The sequence below is a fragment of the Mastomys coucha genome, unplaced genomic scaffold, assembly GCF_008632895.1.
Source record: "Mastomys coucha isolate ucsf_1 unplaced genomic scaffold, UCSF_Mcou_1 pScaffold21, whole genome shotgun sequence".
Classification (NCBI taxonomy): Eukaryota; Metazoa; Chordata; class Mammalia; order Rodentia; family Muridae; genus Mastomys; species Mastomys coucha.
The window spans coordinates 65366354-65386463 of record NW_022196904.1 but is presented as its reverse complement, the minus strand read 5'-3'; the positions used below and the strand labels follow the sequence as shown (position 1 = coordinate 65386463).

The 20110-nt window shown below is 42.6% G+C and overlaps 1 protein-coding gene across 6 annotated transcripts in view; it reads left to right on the top strand.

The window, feature by feature from the left end:
- Positions 1 to 20110, top strand: part of Sv2b (synaptic vesicle glycoprotein 2B) — a 189570-nt gene that overhangs the window by 37811 nt on the left and 131649 nt on the right. Inside the window, exon 2 of one of the 6 annotated variants that reach the window (XM_031387004.1) lies at positions 11083 to 11194. The exons of the other annotated variants lie outside the window; for them this stretch is intronic. The gene's annotated coding sequence lies outside the window, so the exon portion shown is untranslated. The remainder of the gene's footprint in view (positions 1 to 11082; positions 11195 to 20110) is intronic. 6 annotated transcript variants of the gene reach the window in all.

Sequence of the window (20110 nt, the reverse complement as noted above, 5' to 3'; positions counted from 1 at the left end):
CCCCCCCCCCGTGATGCTCTGATGCTGGCAGAAGACTTTCAGTGCAGTGAGGATCTTGGGAGTGTTTGCATTGATACAATTTTCTTGAGACCTTACATTACTGTAGGACCAGGCATTCCTTCCCCAGAGATAGGCAAAGTGTGGCTTCCATCTCAGCATGCCTGTCTCCTAGGATCAGGAATGCCTGATTCCTTTTCTGGGAGAGACAGGGATGGTGAGACTGCCATTTTTGCCAAGCTTGAGAGGCATATGGCCCTATGGGATCCAGAGTAGGAAATAATGAATTAAGGGACAGTTTTGGCTAGAATCATGGTGGGGGCTTGAGTGGGTTCCCTGCTGTTCTCTCAAGCTTACGCTGTTTTCTCGCTGAACCTGGACCTCACTAATTGACCAGACTGTCTGGCCAGCAAGCTTCAGGGACCTACCTCTTCTTCCGAAACTCCTCAGTGGGTCTGGGATTATAAGAAGTGTATCACTGTATATCGTTTTTGGTGGGTGTTCCATGTTCAAATTCAGGTCCTTGCGCTTTTGTAACTATCACTTTTCCAACTGAGCATTTGATTTCTTCAGAAAAGTAGAACAACACTACCTATGAAATAGCCTTGGCCAAAACCAAAGCAACAATGACAATAACATTAATATAAACATTAATATTAGCATCAATCCTAGTATTGCCCCTAATCCTAACCTGACTATAACATTAACCATAACTCTAACCCACACATACCCTAAACCTAAATCAAATGCCTAAGCTCTAGCCTTAACCCCAGTCCTAACCTTAATCCCAACTCTAGCTCTAATCCCAACCCTAATCCTCATTAGTAAGAACAGGTCTAATAGGACTTCCTGTGATGATAGAGACATTTTGTATGTGTATGTGCACAGAATACATGGAAAGCTCAATAGAACTTGCTAGCGTCATGTATGTGCTCAACATTTGAAATAAGATTTGTGTGTTTGAGGGACTGAGTTTTACTATGTATTGATCTTTAGTAATTCAAAGTCCAATAGCTTCATGTCCTATGAGCTAAAGCATTGGGCAGTGCAGCTCTAGATCTACCTTGTCAATACATGGGAGACAAGGGTGAGATAAAACCTGTTGAAAGACATCATAAAAATAACAAAGCATATTCAGGAAATGGGACAAACTGTCTGTTTTCCAAATAAATAGGGTGAGGTAGTCTGAGGACCACCTAAGTCACTAATGAAGCAATGTAGCCACCAGTGACAAGGTATAGAACTTACTTGGCATGTACAAGGTATAGACCTACTTGGTCTACTCTGAACAAATAGAAAAAAACCCTGGTAAAACTATTGATAAACTCAAACTCTATATATTCAATGATACTACAAAATTACAAAATTTCTTAGATGTGATAAGGCTCAGTGAATTTTTAAAAAAGAATCCTATTATTGTTATTGTTATTATTATTTTCATTATCATCACCATCATAATTATTATTATTGATATAGAGTTTCTTTATATAGTCTTCACTTGCCTGAAACTTTCCTTGTAGACCAGGCTAGCCTCATTCTAGAGATCTGTCTGCCTCTTTCTCCTGAGTGTTGGAACTTGAGGCCTGTGCCATACCATATTGGGTCTAGCTCTTATTCCTGAGAGCTTGTTTGGAGGTTCTGGAATGAAAATATAGTTACTCTTGTATCTTTGATTAAGAAATAGTCCAGAGGACACCAATCTCTATCACCAAGTGTGCAGCTTCAAGAGGGATGCCCATGAAGTGGTGAGAGAAGAAAGGGACCCTGGCTTAGTCAGGCAAATGAACAGCATCAGCTCTATGGTTGGATAGGGTTGCAGCCAAACTGCCCTCAGATGCAGAGCTCTGTTGTTTTGTTTTGTTTTTTTTTTGTTGTTGTTTTTTTTTTTCTAATGGATAGCACTGATCAATTGTAGATAAAACCCACAAGATGTTGAGACCTGTTTCAGTGGTTATGTGAGGGTGAAGAATTTGGTCAGGGTGCAAATGATACAAGATTGGAATGAGTTAATAATCGTGGGACTGTTTGGTGGCTGCATAGAAGCCAATTGCATTATTCTGGATGTGTTTGATAGTTTCCATAATAAGATGTGAACAACAACAACAACAAAAGGAAGTAAGGGCGACGTCTAAGGAACCTCTTTCTGATTTCAGATGACAACAGATACCATAGCAACGGCAACAGAAATCACTACCCTGGAGCTAAAATGAGAGCTGAGCAGTGGGCAGGGACGAGTGTGCAGTAATAGCTGAAGAAGCACAGGGCCTCCAAAGGGCAAACACAGCTTTCAGCACTGTGGCAGGGATGCAAGGCTGTGGCCAGCCGGGGAACAAGAAGCAGGAGTTCCTCATTCTGTGCCAGCTGAAATGATCACAGAGTCCCCATGTCTCTCTGACCCTCAAGGAAAACAAAAGCAGGCTTTCCCTGAGGGAAATCATTTTCCATTACAGATGAAGAATTCCTACAGGTCAGAGTGAAGCAGATATTTGAGAGTATTAGGATGTGTAGAGAGGCATGAAAACCAAGGCACTTTCAGGATGAACGGAGAGGCTAAGTAATTCACAGGTGAAAATGGACAGCAGCAGTCACCAACCAAGACTGGCTTGGGGAATTAGATCCAATGGGATCTCTGACAATGGGGAGCTTGGCATACCTGGCTTCAAGATTCTGTCTCCTCCTCCTGTTTCTGAAATTTGATGGGTGTGAAAGAACTTCCTTTCACCTGGAGGTTGGTATCTGGGTCAGTGGCTCTGGAAGTGTGTCTTAGGAACTCAGAATTCTAGGCACTACCTTAAACACACTAAGAAACTGTTTTGGAATGAGTGATCCGGGCGACTCTTGAGAAGCATCAAGCATGAGAGCCACAGGGGTAGGGAAATGTTTCAAGAGCTGAACTTTAGCCACAAGGGCAATAAGGAGTCCTGAAGCATTTCTGAAGCTGGATAGCTTTTGATAAACATTTCCTGACCATTGATTGACATGTAATGACAGTTTTCTTAAGAACAATAACAAACAGTCACGGATGTAGTGGCACATGTTGTTAACCCAGAGGCAGAGATAGGCAGATCTCTGTGAGTTTGGAGTAAGTCAAGTCTACATAGCAGCTCTAGGCCAGCTAACACTACACAGTGAGATCTTGTCTCAGAGAGAGAAAGAAAGAGAGAGAAAGAGAGAGAGAGAGAGAGAAAGAGAGAGAGAGAGAGAGAGAAAAAGAGAGAGAGAGAGAGAGAGAGAGAGAGAGAGAGAGAGAGAGAGAGAGAGAATATGAGATTTTTTTTGCATTTTATGTAAACATTCAATTCCAAATTCTGGAATTCTTGAGCAGAGATTTTTCCTTGACGTAGGCATTAATTGCGCATATCTCTCTCCTGTGTGTTGGTTTGTGGAGATCCTGCGGTTAAGTTTTCACACACTTCTGGCTGGAGCTAGTTCTTAGGCACTAGCTCATGCATTGGGTGTCTGTCATCTGCTTATGATCTGAGAAACAGATCATTACTGTCCATTTTCTTTGTCTTTCTAAAATAATATGGAGAGCTGGTATATATCGCTTTCCACACTGGGCTTCCTGGACCAATCAGAATTGGCTTTGCTGCATGTAACATATGTTTGTGTCTTAAAACATTTCCTTCTGCCAAAGGTGTGCTCGTATCTGCCCTAGCAAGATTTTTGCCATGCTTCAGTGACTGCATATCACTTTGTATTAAGCATAATTGGCCTGGTCCCTCATTAATTGTAGCCTGGCTGAGAGTTGACATCTGGAGTGATAGAACTCTGCTTTCTTATGGCCACAGGCACTGTGCAGAATTCCCTGCTGTCTCAGTTGAACATATGCTAACTCTGAGATTCTCCACACTTCCCCCAAGTTCTCTTAAAATAGAACTATCATTGTGATGGAGGTAGGATGTGCTACAAGCTCTAAGGTGGCAGGGTGGGGAATGGCAGAGAATCACATGTTCTTAATGCCCTCATCTGGAAACTGGTAGCATTATTTGTAGACTTCTGGGGCAGGGGAGATGACTTAGTCGGCAAAGCCCTTGCTGTTCAAAATGAGATCTTGAATTGGGATATGCATGTAACCCCAGCATTAGGGTGGGGGAGGAGACAGGTGGAGCTCTGAAGCTCATTGTCCAACCAGTCTAGTTAGACAGATAGATAAGCTTCAGGTTCTGTGAGAAAATCTGTCTCAAAAACTAAAGATAGTGGTCAAGGAAAGACTCCTAACATTGACCTCTTTGTCTCCACATGCATGTGCATAACCATGTATCCACATGCACAAGTACATACACCCCACACACCCCTGACTATTTGAACCCTGTTTCCAAAGAGTTCCCATCAGTTTTGGAAGGATTCTGGTGTGTAGCCCCAATGGAGCTGTTGTTGCCAAATTCGAGCTGTTCTAGCCAGGGCTTAATGCTTTTCCTCATCATTGGTTGGTATCACATAAAGTCTATGGTGTGTTTTGCTTCAGGAAGACCTGGAATTTTCAGGACCTGACAGCAGTGTAGTGTGCTGTTTCAAACTGGTCTCAATCCACATGACAGGAGAGTCTGTCAAGGTGTCCTGTTGAAGAGAATAAATAGGCCCTGCTTCGAAGGTTGGCTTTGTCATTTACCATTGTGGAGACAATAACAAAATGACCAAACCCAGGGGCAAAATGCTTCACTCTTACCCTTAGGTCTCAAACCGTCTACTCCAGTTCTGGGGAGCTGTCTAGAAATCTCTGTATCCATGTTATATTACCGCTCATAAATTACTCCCATGTCCTAGCTCCACGTCGGACGCCATCTGAAGGAGACCGTCCCGCAGTCTCTCTTCCTTCGTGGGTGCTTCCTGGACTGGAGATAATTGAGTACCTGAGAAGGCAAACAGTTAGTAAGGAAGGACAGGACGCCAGGTAGATGTGATGATGAGAGAGACCTTTACTGTAATTCACTCAGTATTTATAGTTACACTTAGGAATCAGACCCAGAGGAAATCGAAGCTCGCCCATCTAACATAAACACGAGAAAATCCTTTAACACCAGACCAGAGGAAGATCTTGAAAGGAAGATCCTTTAACATAAACATGAGACCTGCTCAGTCTTTGATCTAAGGAGCAGCAGTCAGGGTTCCACACAGAGGGTGTCCAGCCCCAGATTCCAAGTCGCTCCCAAGCAAAGGGGGGTTGGAGACCACAATTTACCATTGTGGAGACAATAACAAAATGACCAAACCCCATGAGCTTCATCGAGCTTATCAGAATGGCAGTAAGAATGGCAACCACTCTGGGGCTTTGGTGATGATAGAGTGGGAGAATAAAAGTACAGCACTTAGCTTATTGCCTGGCAGGGTGTGTGCTCTGTAAGTAGTGCCTACTGTGGCATAACTCCTTTCTCAGAAGGTGACATTTTTGAGGGTCTTTTTCTGGACTTGGGTCACATTTTGACATTCTTTTCTGCTAAGAAAATGTAATGGTTAATATTGTCAACTTGACAGGATCCAGAATTATCCAGAAGACAAATGTCTGAACATGTTTGTGAGGGAGCATCCAGGCTGAGTTCACTCAGATGGGAAGACCCACCTTAAAGGTGGGTGGCACCATACCGCTGACTGGGGTCTGGACTGAGAAGCTGAGCAGTAGCATCTATCTCTGCTTCCTGACTGTGGGTGCAAAGGGATCATTCTGAAAAGGGATAATTCTGGATCCTGTCAAGTTGACAATATTAACCATCTCATTCTTTTAGCAGAAAAGAATGTCAAAATGTGACCCAAGTCCAGAAAATGACCCTCGAAAATGTCACCCTCTGAGAAAGAAATAATGCCTCAGTAGGCACTAGTTACAGAGCACACACCCTGCCAGGCAGTGAGCTAATGCTTTACTTACATTCTCTCATTATGCTGTCTCATGCTCCCACTACCGTGCCTTCCCTACCTGGATGGATGCTCCCCTCAAACCCAAGAGCCCAAAGGAGTCTTTTCTCTCCTTAAACCACTTCTGGCCGACATTTTGTCCTAGCAATAAGAGAAGTAGCTAAGATGCAGATTAATAACACATCACATATGGGAGATGAAATGTTTATGTTTAAAAGACTGATAGTCTTGAAAAGATATTGGCAACAAAGCACATAAGGTCCCACAATGCCCATGTAAGAATCCTTCAGCATTCATGGCAGAGGCATATCATACAGTGCAATGAAGAAATGTCAGGTGTCGTTTGCAGGAACACAGTGTAGGCTAGATGTTAGTGGGACCTTGGAGCTCTTGTGGGCATGTCTGCATCGGTTCATGTGACAGACGCAGTGTGAACGATCTGAGATTTCTCATATTCCAAATGCACTTTCAAAGGTCCCCTTTAATCTGGACTTCTTGCTTCTGCTGATTCTCCATTGCTATCATTCTTGCTGTAAGGATCTTCTTGCCCTTGCTTTCCTACAGTATAGCTCTCCTGTTTCCCAAGGTTCCTTCTTTGGTATGTTAGTGTTAGTTCATCTCCCTCCAAGACTAATATTTAAGTAATGAGATGCTGAACAAATATAGGGATGATAGTGTGGGTGGTGGTGTTTTTGTATCAGAGAAAGAAACTGGGTCCAAGATTTTGAGAGTTGGAAAATCTCATGACAAATTTATCACAGAGGAAAAACAAAAGGGAGGGGAAGGAGAAGGAGAAGACAACATTGCTAAAGTGCAGTACCTCATATTATCACAATGTGTGTGTGTGTGTGTGTGCAGCATACCATAGTGTGTGAGTGGACGTCATATTATCACAGTGTGTGTGTGTGTGTGTAGCATACCATAGTGTGTGAGTGGACGTCATATTATCACAGTGTGTGTGTGTGTGTGTGTGTGTGTGTGTGCGTGTGCTGCATACCATAGTGTGTGAGTGGACGTCAGAGGACAATTTTTGGGACCCAGGCTTATAACAAGCCTTCCTACCTCCTGTTGTGCCATTTAATTGACCCCAAAGTTGGTTTTAATCTCAAATTTTTACTAAGCTAAAGTCCAGAGGTAGTAATATATCCAAGATAGGAAATGAGTGACTTGAGACCCACCAGAGTATTAATTAAAACCCAAGTTCTTTGTTATGCTTAACTACTTAAGGCTTCTACCATAGAAGACAGTAAGGTTCATTTAATTTAGATTAATTGATTTTATTATTTTATATGCATGTACGTCTGTGTAGCACCTGTGTACCTGGTGCTCACAGAGGTCAAAAGAGGGCATCAGATCTCCTAGGACTGGAGTTACAGATGGTTGTAAACTGCCATATGGGTGCTGGAAATCAAACCCAGGTCTTTGGCAAAAACAAGTGCTCTTAAAGGCTTGCCAATTCTCCAGCCCTGCTGAGGTCCTTTAAAAAAATTAAGTTTAGTTTAATTCTCCCTTGTATATATATATATATAAACAGACAAGAGTTTTTAAAAGGAACTCTTCATCAGAATCACTTGGGGAATATGTATTCAAAATCAGACACCCGAGTCCTATTAGAGAAGATTACCAACCTTTCCAACTGACTGTAACACACAAGGTTTGGGAACGGTTGGAACAAGTGCAAGTGAAAGTCTGTGGATTCTATCTTCTATTACAGGAAAGAGAGCCTTCTGTCCTGTAAAGCACAAGGTTCTACTCATGTGAGACATGTGAGTCATGGTCGAACAATTCTGCTGTGTCATTCTTGGGAAAGAGAGAGTACTGAGCTGTCCTTGGAGGGCTGGAGCTATGTGTATTCTTTGCAATGGAGGCAATATGGTTACTGCAACAGTGCTTCCGGGAAACTGCAGGAGACCACCAACACTTCACTTTGAAGGACACCTGGAGGATCTTCAGAGAAAGACTAGGGATGCGTTCACTTGACATTGTACTTATTTTTAGAAACCAAAAGGTAAACCGCAAGACTGCTGTGTTTCAGAATCACAGCATGCTTCAATATGCTTTTTTTTCCTTGGTGTAAAGTAGGGAAAATCTTCACATGGATGTTAGTGGTGAGTGCGCATGGTCTGGCTTTGGAGAAGACTTCTAAATTTTATTTATTTATTTATTTATTTGTTTATTTAATCTTATTAGCTCTTCAGTTGATTTGTTCAACAACTTCTTTTGAGAAAGATCTCATGTAACCCATGCCGGCCTTTGAACTGGCTATACAGCTGAGGATGATCCTGAACTCTTGATCCTCCTGTTTCTACCTCCCAAGTGCTGGGATTCCAAACATGGGCAACTGTGGCCTGCCTGTTTGTGGGATCTATCTATCTATCTATCTATCTATCTATCTATCTATCTATCTATCTATCTCTCACACACACATATATAAATTGGTTTAGTTTTCTCCAAATAGATGAATACTAGTAATAAATAATGAAAAATATTGAATGCCAGGAAAATGGCATGCATTTTTCCTTATTTCTTGATGTAAGCTTTCTTAATAATTGATGCCAACTTTTTAGTGGCTCAGGGCCATTCTTTAAAGAGAGATACACTACAGGAAATGCCTAGAGAGGTTTACTGTGTTGGTGGCAAAGTGTTGATACCATGACCTCTCAAATTTTCTTCTTCCCAGCAAAGAGACAGCTCACAGACAAGGACTTAGCTCTTTCATCTTGGATGTAAAGTTGAACCTTCTTTGGCTGCTGGCCTGCTTTTCCCCCTCTCTCTTTTTCCTTTAAACTAGGAAGACACTATAATTAACTCTAGCTTGTTTCTAATGGGATAATTAATGTGTGCCTATAGGAGATTGCTGTTCTCCTTAAGGTGTGATGAATAGGATTGGTTTTCATGAAAGCCACTTAGAACTCTAGCAGATGTAGTAATTGGCTCTGGAGAACATTCACACTGAATGGCAAGACATAACTAATGCTTTTTGGCAAGCTTCAGTAGGGATTAAACTACAGAGTCATTCTCAGACTCCTGCTGAGCTCCCTCTTTGTGGGCTTAGAGGATGGTGAGCAAATGGGAAGCCACCCATGCATTCAAACCAGTCAGATGTGGCTCTGAATATCAACCTATCACGACTGTGGGATTATTGGTAAGACCCTTAACCTGTGAATCTTCTTTGTTCACCCATAAAGGAACCATAGAGTTACTTTGGTCTGAGTTACCTCATTTCATATTTGGGATGCTTCTATGATTTGTAACTCAATCCATGAGCCTACAAGTTGGCTTTGAGCCATTGTCCAGTTGGACACTGAACTCTCTTCTAGCCATATCTTCAATGCCTAAGAATTTATATTCGTTGAAAAACAACTGATCTTAAGTTTATCAGCAATTGCTACAGTAGTGGAGAAGTTAGTGTTGGGCCGTGGACAAGTTTTAGTTGTATGCTTTTAAAGAAGCTTAGACCTACCATCTAGACTTCCTTACCATCTTAGCAGAGTGTTGGGCTTGGCAGCCCTTGAAGGCTATCACTGAGAACTGAGCTGTCCTGTCCTGCAAGGTTCTCTTGGTCCTGACATTCTCTGTCGCTCCCTGAGATGTGATATAAAAGTGAATCACTTTAGAGATGTGCTGGTCCCAAACCTTGCTTCTGCTCTTCTTCTCTAGCACATGAGAATCTCTATATACTGTGAGTGAGGTCTGCATCTTTCCTTCTATCCCTTGAGACTCTCAGTTCACACTTAGAATCACTTCCTAGCAGACATTGGGCTTTGGAACACACAAGTAGAAAAACACTGTTCTCTCCCTTGGCCAGAAACCCCTCTGATATGCTTGAGCAGAACTTCATACTTCTCTGAATAGGGGAAAGGAGAGTTAGAATATTGTAGACACAATGCTTCAAAGGAAACTACTAGGCTGGGCCCAGCAAAGATGGCTAGAGCTTCAGGGCTCAAGGGGCTATTGAGTTACTATAGTTGTAAGACAGTGAGCAGGTATTATAATGCTGTTTAAGATAGGCAGACGAGTGGAAAAACAGAATTTTCACTCTCTTCCTCCTTCCTTCCCATCTTGCATTTCTTTTTTTTCTTTCTCCCTATTAACAAGTATTTAAAAAATATTTTCAAACCCCTTCCATCTCGTGTATTTATTGACATGTATCATTGTCTAAATGTCTACAGCCACCTTGTATTCTGATCCACAAGGGGAGTCTTGACTGAACTGTTGACTTCTCAAAACGAATCGAGGCTCTCCAAGGTCTCTCCATCTTTGATGTGTTTGGATTGGAACGAGAGGAATATTACACTATCATGTTCAAGTTCAACTTTGGGCAAGGTAGTGCTACCTGTTGTTCTCTGATCAGGAAACTGAGGCACAGAGAGGGATTTACTTCAGTCATAGAGCTGGAAAGTTCACATGATCACATCACAGGAATGCCTAGTGATGAAACCTGCAGGTTTTTCCTTGGAATATGCCCTTTCAAGTGCTCAATAATTATAAATGTAAAAGAATTAAATTATATAAAATAAAAATAATAATTATACACTTCCTGAACTGACTCAAACCAGGACAGTGGCCGAAAGCTGTTTTTATGATGAGGAATGTCTTATACAGACCTTGTTTTTTTTCTCTCTCTCTCTCTTGTTGGTATGCTCTGAGAGTCATGGCTCTGATTCAATCCAATCCACTTAGTTCATGGTGGGTTGAATCGGACCCCCCTGATCTACTGATATTTTCTTCTGAAGGGTGAAAATGTTAAGAACTGCATTTGGGAAACAAGATGTGAATAAAACTTGGCTTTCTTATCCTCTGTTTTTAAAGTTGTCATGGAAGCACATCCAGAATGCTCCTCTTCTGACTTTGATCTTTTCCTGATCCAGAGACCTGCCAAGGGAAGGCACAGTTTTCTGTATTTATACTGAGTGGGCACTTGGCCAAGAAAGAGGGCACCAATCTGATTCCAGTTTTGGTCTTGGAAACTGAGTCCTGAGGCTCACAGAGGCTGTAAGCAAAGCTCATTGCACAGTCACGGCAGAGTCATAGGTTAGCAGAGTAGCAGAGCCTGGAGCAAGCAGAGAGCAGATGCTTGCTGGGAACAGAGACGAGAGAACAGATGGCAGTGTGGGGAAGTAAGACGGAGGGTGGCCTTGCCATCCTTCTACTTTCCAGAGAGTCCTGTGATTAAACCAAAACCCTCTTCTCCTGGGAGGCTGGAAAGAGGGTGTGGTCCCCTTTCTTCCACAGGATCCTTAATATGCTGACGGAAGGAGAGCTGTGGCCTTGACTGCAGAGGCTGCCTCATCACATGCATGAATCCCTGAGCTGACACATGACACAAGCAGTGAAGACACCTGAGGTAATTCAAAGCCTAAGTGATTCCTTACAACCAGATGGGGATCTCACTGAAATTAAACAGGGCCACAAACATCCAAACAAATGAAGAAGCATGGTATTAACGATGGTGTAGGAGAGTAGATTCCAATTACCAGGTTGTTTCTGAAGAATTGTCACAGCTTGATAATGTCTCTGACATAGCTTGAGAATTGTAACTTATTTGTTTGTTTATTCCAAAGGATAAACAAAATCAGACTCAGACTAATGAAGGTTAAATATAAACAGCCTTGATTCAGTCAGTGCAAGATCATCAGGGACAGATCAATGTCCCAGTAAAATCAGATTTTTTTTTTAATTGGTCCATTTCTACAATAGAGAAGCACTGTAGAATTGTGCAGGGCATCCCACCAACACAAATACAGGAAAGGCAGAAGTAGGGTAGGATTTTGGGGAAGGGCAAAATTTCAGTAAAATGAAAATTAAAGCTTGTGGACAAAAAGCAGTGCTGAGTGGATTGAACCAAGTCTCTTGTTTCCTTGGAAACGATTAAGTTAAGGTATATGTGAACACTGTCTTCAGCATCAGAAAACCCTGTGTGTTTGTCAGGCACTGGCAGAGCCTCTCAGGAGACAGCTATATCAGGCTTCTGTCATCAAGCCCTTGTTGGCATCCACAATAGTGTCTGGGTTTGGTGACTGTATATGGGATGGATCCCCAGGTGGGGCAGTCTCTGGATGGTCTCTGCTCCACACTTGTCTCTGTAACTCCTTCCAGGGTATTTTGTTCCCCCTTCTAAGAAGGACTGAAATATCCACAATTTGGTCTTCCTTCTTCTTGAGTTTCATGTGGTTTGTGAATTGTATCTTGGGTATTTCGACCTTCTGGGCTAATGTCCACTTATCAGAGAGTGCATACCATGTGTGTTCTGTGTGTTCTTTGTGATTGGGTTACCTCAGGATGATATTTTCTAGTTCCATCCATTTGCCTGCAAATTTCATGAAGTCATTGTTTTTTAATAGCTGAGTAGTACTCCATTGAGTAAATGTACCACAACTTCTGTATCCATTCCTCTGTTGAGGGACATCTGGGTTCTTTCCAGCTTCTGGCTATTATAAATAAGGCTGTTATGAATATAGTGAAGCATGTGTCCTTGTTACATGTTGGAGCATCTTCTGGGTATATGCCCAGGAGTGGTGGAGGCTTGCAGCCAACCATTGGACTGAGCACAGGGTCCCCAATGGAGGAGCTAGAGAAAGGACAAAAAGAGCTGAAGGGGTTTGCAGCCCCATAGGAGGAACAACAATATGAACTAACCAGTACCCCCAGAGCTCCCAGGGACTCAACCACCAACCAAATAGTACACATGGTGGGACTCATGGCTCCAGCTGCATATGTAGCAGAGGATGGCCTAGTCGGTCATCAATGGGAGGAGAGGCCCTTGGTCCTGTGAAGGCTCAATGCCTCAGTGTAGGGGTATGCCAGGGCCATGAAGTGGGAAAAGGTGGATTGGTGAGCAGGGAGAGGGGAAAGGGAACAGGAGTTTTTTTCTGAGGAGAAACCAGGAAAGGAGATATCATTTGCAATGTAAATAAAGAAAATATCTAATAAAAAATGGAAAAAGAAAAAGAAAAGAAAAGGAAAGAGAAGAAAAGAAAAGGAAAGGAAAGAAAAGAAAAGGAAAGAGAAGAGAAGAAAAGAAAACCCTTTTGTGAAGCTGTATACCCAGGTTGGAGACCAGGCTGTTCTCATGTATCAAAGAGACTTCAAGCAAGATTGAGTGACAACCATATCTGTATATATTCGTACAGATAGAGTTCCCAACAGTGAGATTCTGATAGTGTCTGATTTTGGAGATCAAGGTTTTGCAAGAAGCAAGGAAGCAGTTCTTATGCAAAGAAGATGTGGCTATGCAGCATGTCCCAGGGAGAAGAGTGTTTCTTTTTGTTTTGAAGCTGGCTTTATCTGGCTCTGGTTCCTAGCAGGATGAATGTTAGGATGGATTCACTTGTGTGAGCTGATTTGTAAACTTTGTGGGTCTTTGGCAGGGAATGTAAACGCTGAATGTTTTCGAAAACTTGTGGTGGATTTTTCCCCCTCCTTGCAAGTTGCAAAAGTCATATAGTTATTCTAAGTGCCTAGTGCTCTGGGCCAGATTGGGTAGGAGCCTCTGGCTTTGCTGCTGTCACTGTTGGAGTTTCCCAGTCTTAGGAAGTGGCACAACATGGGACCCTGTACCCAATTCCTAGTCTGCTATGCATTGGCTCTCTCAGTTCTCTCAGAAGGGGAAGTATGCACTATTATTTTCTCAATCATTAAGGAGTGGATTCACATCTTATACTTTACTAAATGTTCTCTATAATGAGCCACTTAACCTTTAATTGCTACCACAAAAGCAAAAGAATATAACTTGTAGAAATTCAAAGTAAGTATAGCAAGGAAAGGATGACCAGGCTCATCTTTTTTTTTTTTTCCTAGACCTGCTAAATTTCATGAGTTTGAGTCTTAAACTCTGCTTTAAAAAATGGCAGGGCATGAAGTATTGTAATAAATGTCAGGAAAATTTTAAATTGCTTCACAATATCACCAAGCACATGCCTTCTTCATTCTGTGTTGGGAAAGAAAGCCACAAGAAGCTATCTTACCAGGTATCTTACTTTGTTTGTGTTGCTATCACAAAAAGTCCAAGTCTGAGCAATTGATAAGCAATAGAAATTCATTTTCTACAGTTCTGGAGGACAAGCGGTCCCAAATTACAAAGCCATTGGATTGAGGGACTGGTGAGAGAATCCGTGCTTCCAGCATGAGGCTGTATTATTTTGTCTTAATGTGGTAGAAGGAGCAACCTCTGTGTTCTTGCTTGGTGGGAGAGTTGGAAGGATTGGGAACTCTCCGAAGCTCTTGAGAGAAACAATTGGAGTAATAGTAATCTCTTCTCACTTCAAAACCATTTTCCTAGGGCATAAATCATCACATACATATTTAGAGAGACATATTCATTCAAACCAGAGCTCCAGGATTCAATTTTGAGACTACGTTTATACGCTACCACCAATGTCTACAATGATTTGTGTCCCACTTTTTTGGGGGGAACTGGCATGCCTCAGCAATTCTGGCTGCACTGGTGGAGTCTCAAGATGGAGTCCATTGCTGGTACTCTGTAGATGTATGTCCTAGAGGCTCATTTTTTCCTCATCTGTACTATGGGATTACAATAGTTATTATCTCTCTTGGTTGTTTTGTGAATAGGAGGAACTAGCCCATGGCAAACTATCAGCACCGTGGTCTGTTGTGCACAGTTTTTCATAGGAATGCTGAGACAAGCTTGCGTCATGGACCTGTCAAATGATCAGTGCCTGAATAGGTCTCAGAGGTAGATATGGGTCATCAGAGATCAGAAAGAAGAGGGCAGGTTGATGGCTGAAGGTCAGTTCCTATTATATTAAAGGATGCAGACAAGGATTAGGATGAAATAGGTAAGGGTTTAGGGGGCAGGAGAGAGTACCAAATGTAGGTAGGCTATCAAGATGTTGCTATGCTGAGTAAGACAAAGGAGGCAGGATTTAATGAAGAAGCACATGTAGAAGGCCATGTGATGGCAGGGCAGAGCTTGGAGTGATGCAGCTGCAAGCCAAGGAATGGTGGCACCCACCAGGAGTGGGATGAGGCAAGACAGGATTCTTTCCTCTTGTTTTCAAAGGGAAGTGGCCCTACTTTTGACTTCAAGCAATTTATAGGAAAGTTTTCTCTTGTTTTAAGTCACTATCCAGTTTGTGTTGACTGTTGTTATGGTAGGCCCAGGAAACTAATAGACCTATCTAAGAGCATAGGTCCTCAAGGCAGGCTCAGAAGACCATGATGGAGAGAAGCAAATGGAGAGGGCTTGGACATTTGGTCCCATGGCTAATCAGTTGTCATCAGCGAGCCACCTACCCTAAATGTTCGCACATATTCTAAATCCTGCTTCACGACCTACCCTTGGGATTTAGCTTCTTCTCACCCACCTGCCATCTTTCCCCACCATATCCTACCTTTCACTATTCCAGAGAAGTTGCTGAGGGAAGAAAGTTGGTACAAGAAATCCCATGGGGGTAAATGGGCATGGTTGGGATATGAGGTGGAACATGGGAGGCAGAGGCAGAGTTCTAAATGATAGAGTCCCTTGCACCAAGGTCTGAAGTAGACAGCTATGTCCTCAGCTCCTAGAGATCACTCAGTGTAGCTGGCCTTAGCTTATCTCAGTACCCATGGCCAGCTGAGCAGGCTTCTATCCAGTCAGTCATCACACATGGATCTGGGCACACAGGAAGCTAACTGTAATTACTGTTTGTTATAATCTAAGAGTGTGGCCAGAACTTCTTATACATGTTTTGTCTCTCTGGCCTCCTCTAGACCTAGGTGCAGGACCTGGGTGTCAATCAGTGATGCTAAACAAGGTTTTGTATCCTAGATCTGGGTGTATATCTTGGATTCTTATGCCTGAATGTTTTTCCTAAAAACTGAAGGTCAAGCTTGGGGACTGATTCAACTGTAACTAACTGCCTGTTACTGAGGGGAGCCCTCCCCTCTCACGATGGTCTTCATGAAAGGAAGGTGGTTATGGCAGTGATAACACTGGCAGCAAAACTTCTTTAGTTGAGCTGTAATTGATAAGAGCAAATTTAAAATAAGCTGAACCACTTGACCAAGCTGGAAAGATCAGATCTCAGTGCTTAGATATCATGTGATGGTTCTTGTTCCTGCCAGTTGAGAAAGTCAGTTCCACTGGGTTTCACTTGTTAATCCTTGACACCCATGGGACTTCCCTAGACACCCATGTTTCTTTTAACTTTCAAAGCTATCTCCTCTTTTTTCAAGAATCTGTAGGGTCCAGATACCAATATTTGTGTGGATTAACATAGGCATCAAAGTAAAGTATGGGCTCCATTGGAGAGAGACAAGAAATAAAGGAATGAAGAGATTTTTAAAATCATTTTTTATTAATTTATTTATTCATTTTACATCTCAATGTCAGCAACCTCTCTCCTCCCAGTCCCCCCTACAATGACCCTCGCTTCATCCCCTCTTCCCTTCTCCTCTGAGAAGGGGGAACATCTATTTTCCCCTGAACCCCCTGCTCATCAAGACTCTGCAGGATTAGGTACACCCTCTCCCACTGATGCCAGACAAGGTGGCCCAGTTAAAGGAATGGGATCAACAAGCAGGCAACAGATTCAGAGACAGCCTCTGATTCAGTTGTTGGGGCTCACATGAAGATCAAGCTGCACATATGCTACATATGTGAAGGGGCGGGGCTAGGTCCAGCCTATGCTCACTCTTTGGTTGGTAGTTCAGTCCCTGGGAGTCCCTCAGGTTCCAGGTTAGTTGACTTGGTTGGTCTTTCTGTGGAGTCACTGACCTTGTGGAGAGCCGTTTTATGTTTCTATCATGGAGGGCTCCAGGCCACTGAAGGCTGGAGTCTAGTAGAAATGTCTCAGAGGGATTCAACTGCCTGTGACGTGTGGGAGTGAGCATTACCGAGGTATCTCAGTGAGCTTGCTTCCCTGTCACATTGAGAAAGAGAGGCCCTGTGTGACACCGGGACTTCTTGGAGATGGAGTCTCTCATGTGAAGTTAGCTGATGAGCATGTACTGCTGGGAAAGGTTTATGAGAGAATTGGGGGCTTACAGGGTTAGTCAACCATCAAGACCACAGAGTTCTCATTTCTTCCTTTTCTAGTGATCCTTCTCAGGGGCCAACAAGTGTTCAAGCTGAGGAAAACTTGAGCCTCAAGAAAATCCACAGACTGGGAAACAAACACAGGAACTGAAGATTTGGGCAAAACCAGAGGAACAGAAACAGATTAGCTAGGGAAAGAGGCTCAGGAGAGATTGGTGCCAGTGGCTCTGGGCTGACCATACTTCCCAGTGACTGACCTTGTGTAAACATACAAGGTCAAGTGAAGCACTTGTACTTCTCCAGTAATGTCTAGTCAAAATTCCGTGTCAGATAGTCAGATAAATGGAGATGTGATCAATTCAGTGTGACAACCCAAACTTGCCAGGGAAGCTCCTATGACCTGCTTCAAACACCGCCTGGAAAGCTCTGGGCTGTAACAGCCTGTTAGCCTTTGTTCTCAGGCATAAACTCCCCAGGTTTATGAGCCACATGGAGAACTCCTCACTTCCTTTATGTGGGCTGCTAATTGGAATTTTTATGTTTTCATAAAGTGCCAGCCCAGATGCCTCATCTGGAAGCTAAAGGCTCAGATAATGAACAGGCTGTGGCCTGGCTCTTGCTACCCAGTGTTTTTTGTTGTTACCCTTGACTTTGGTGGAGACCCAGCAGGTCAGGAGCTGGTCAAAGTCACACATTCAATCCTGGGCAGCAGGTGGCCTGGGCTGAATTTGGAAATTCAGAGTAGGATTCAGGAAGGACTGTTTCTTTTTTCTCCATTTCCATCCTTATCAAAGTCCTCTGAGACTTCTGGGGAAGCATTCTCCAGAGGAAATGGATGCAAATTCACCAGGAATATGTGGACAACAGATGGTTTGTGTTAGATGCTCTAGGTCCCGGTGGGATGGATTCAGAGACCCTTGGGAAACCCAGTCTTTCTGGCTTTCTTTCCCCTTTCTTCTCTTCCTGCCTATCCCAGCTACATAAGAAATACTATTTCCACCTTTCTTCCTGTCTCCAGGATGATTTTATCTAGAGTAATGATCTTAAGGCATAGATTTCTTTGAGACTCTTCTCATAAAATTTTTAAATATTTTTATTAGCATACATTAATTATACATAATAATGGGTTTCATTATGAGTTTTTCCTTGCATATGATGATGTAGCTTGACTGTATTCACCCTTCCGTGACCCTTTATTATCTCCTTCTGACTCCTGTTGATTCCTTCCTCCTTCCAAATAGTCCTCCCTCTACCTTCACTTCCTCTGTGACTGTGTGCTGATGGATCCAACCTTGTTCATTACGGCACAAGCAACCACAGCTGCTGTGACATCATACGTGTGAAACTGCATCCTGTTCAGAAGACAACATTCTGCAATCACACCCTTTCTCCAGCTCTTCCAGTCTCCCTGGCCCTTGTTGTGGGATGCTGCCTGAGCCTTGAAGGGCATGATGCACACACCTCAGTGAAGGCTGAGCATTCAGCAGTCACTTATTTTCAGCACTTTGACTAGATATGAGCCTCTGTATAAACATACATAGTTAGAGAACTACTTGATATGTGCATTATATCCATTTATCAAAACAACAGGAGTATCCTCCCCAGCGAGACCCACAGCCTTCTCAGTCAGGGGATTTTTGACCACCAGCACAAAACCATTTTTTCAATGCCGAGGATGTTCTTGACACCAAAAGTTTGTTCTAAGCACTTTGTACGTCGTTTCTCATTCATTTCACACAACAGCTCTGTCATGAGGATGCTGCCATCAACCCATCATATAGAGAGGATGAAGCACATAAGAGTTAATTAACAGGAACTAGATGATAGAGTTAAGAGGCAGAGCCAGGATTTGAACTAGAATATAGAACAAGACTCTGCTTGTAGGATGAAGAGCAAGTTCATAAGACTGGGTGGGATCCAGTGTCTTTTACCACTTGGCTTCACCTGTCTTCACTCTTGTGTTTGCTTCAGAGTGCACCATGTGCCTTCAACATCAGCTGCTTCCTTAACACCACCAAGTTTCCCCCACCCACACCATCCTTCAGGTTTATCGAGTTCTGAGAGTGTGGGTCAGGGACGCTGATCTTGGATTTAGGGGATTTGGTTGAGTCCTGACTTTGCTCTCTCTCTGTGCCCGTGGGTGGTCGGCTTCCTTCTCTGACCTTTGCTGTCTTCACCTATGAAAGATAGAGCTTGGACTCAGCAATCTCTGCTTATGTCTAGCTCAGACACCCAGAAGTTCCCTAATGTGCGCACTGCGGTGGTTCAGATGAATGGAGTGATGGGTTTTGATTCTGGCCTTTATATCTGGGTCCAGTTTCTGAGTGTACATTGACTTCAGCATTTCCAAGGGAAGCTCTGATTTGTCTGTTTTGTCTTATCACATGTATGACTTAAGTAGCCAGTGTTTTGCATTTTCTTAGTTGTTGTAACAAAGTTTTAGAGACTAGTGATAAGAAACAAATTCTGCACATGCTCAGTACATATGAATGCTTTGGAACATTCTTCATCCATGATTACTTGATGTAGAACCCACAGACATGGACACACTACTTGTCAACAAAAAGGACAGAGCTAGTGATATATCAACAACACAGACTTCAAAAACGTATGTCAAATGAAACAAGCCAAGCATACACACTACAAATTGTATGATTCCATTTATAGGAAACTCTAGAAAAGGCTGATCCTTTATACATGAATAGTTTCTTGGGGGCTGGAATGGAAGCAGGGGTTAATGGTAGCAACATGGAATGATGGGGTATTCTGCGTGGGCTGTTGTAATGCCTATAGAACAATGTGAATTCTCAAACTAGAGATAAATGTAAGTCGTATGTAAATAAAGTAATTGTGAATTTGAGAGTAAAACAGGAAAAGTACAAAATAAAATATTGGAGTAGCATACTTAAAGGCTTACTTAAGCAAGAAATTACTAAGAGAAATATATTGAACAACATAAACATTTTTAAAAACATCTATGACAAAGACATTTAAAATGTGAGGCTGGAGAGGTGGCTGAGCAATTGAGAGCAAAGATCTTTTTTGGAGAGGACGTGAGTTCAGTTCCTAGTACCCAATCAGCTGGCTGTGTAGCTTATGTAGCCATGTAAATAAAACCTTAAAACTTTCCCAGGCACTTTTGAAATGTGAAGAACTAACTGTCTGGAAGTATAAACCAATTTATTTTTAGAGATTATTAAGATTGTAACTGTTAACATTTAAAATATGTATTCCTTTAGTAAAGTCATCCCTGTTCTAACAAGCTGTCTCCCAGAAAAAAAA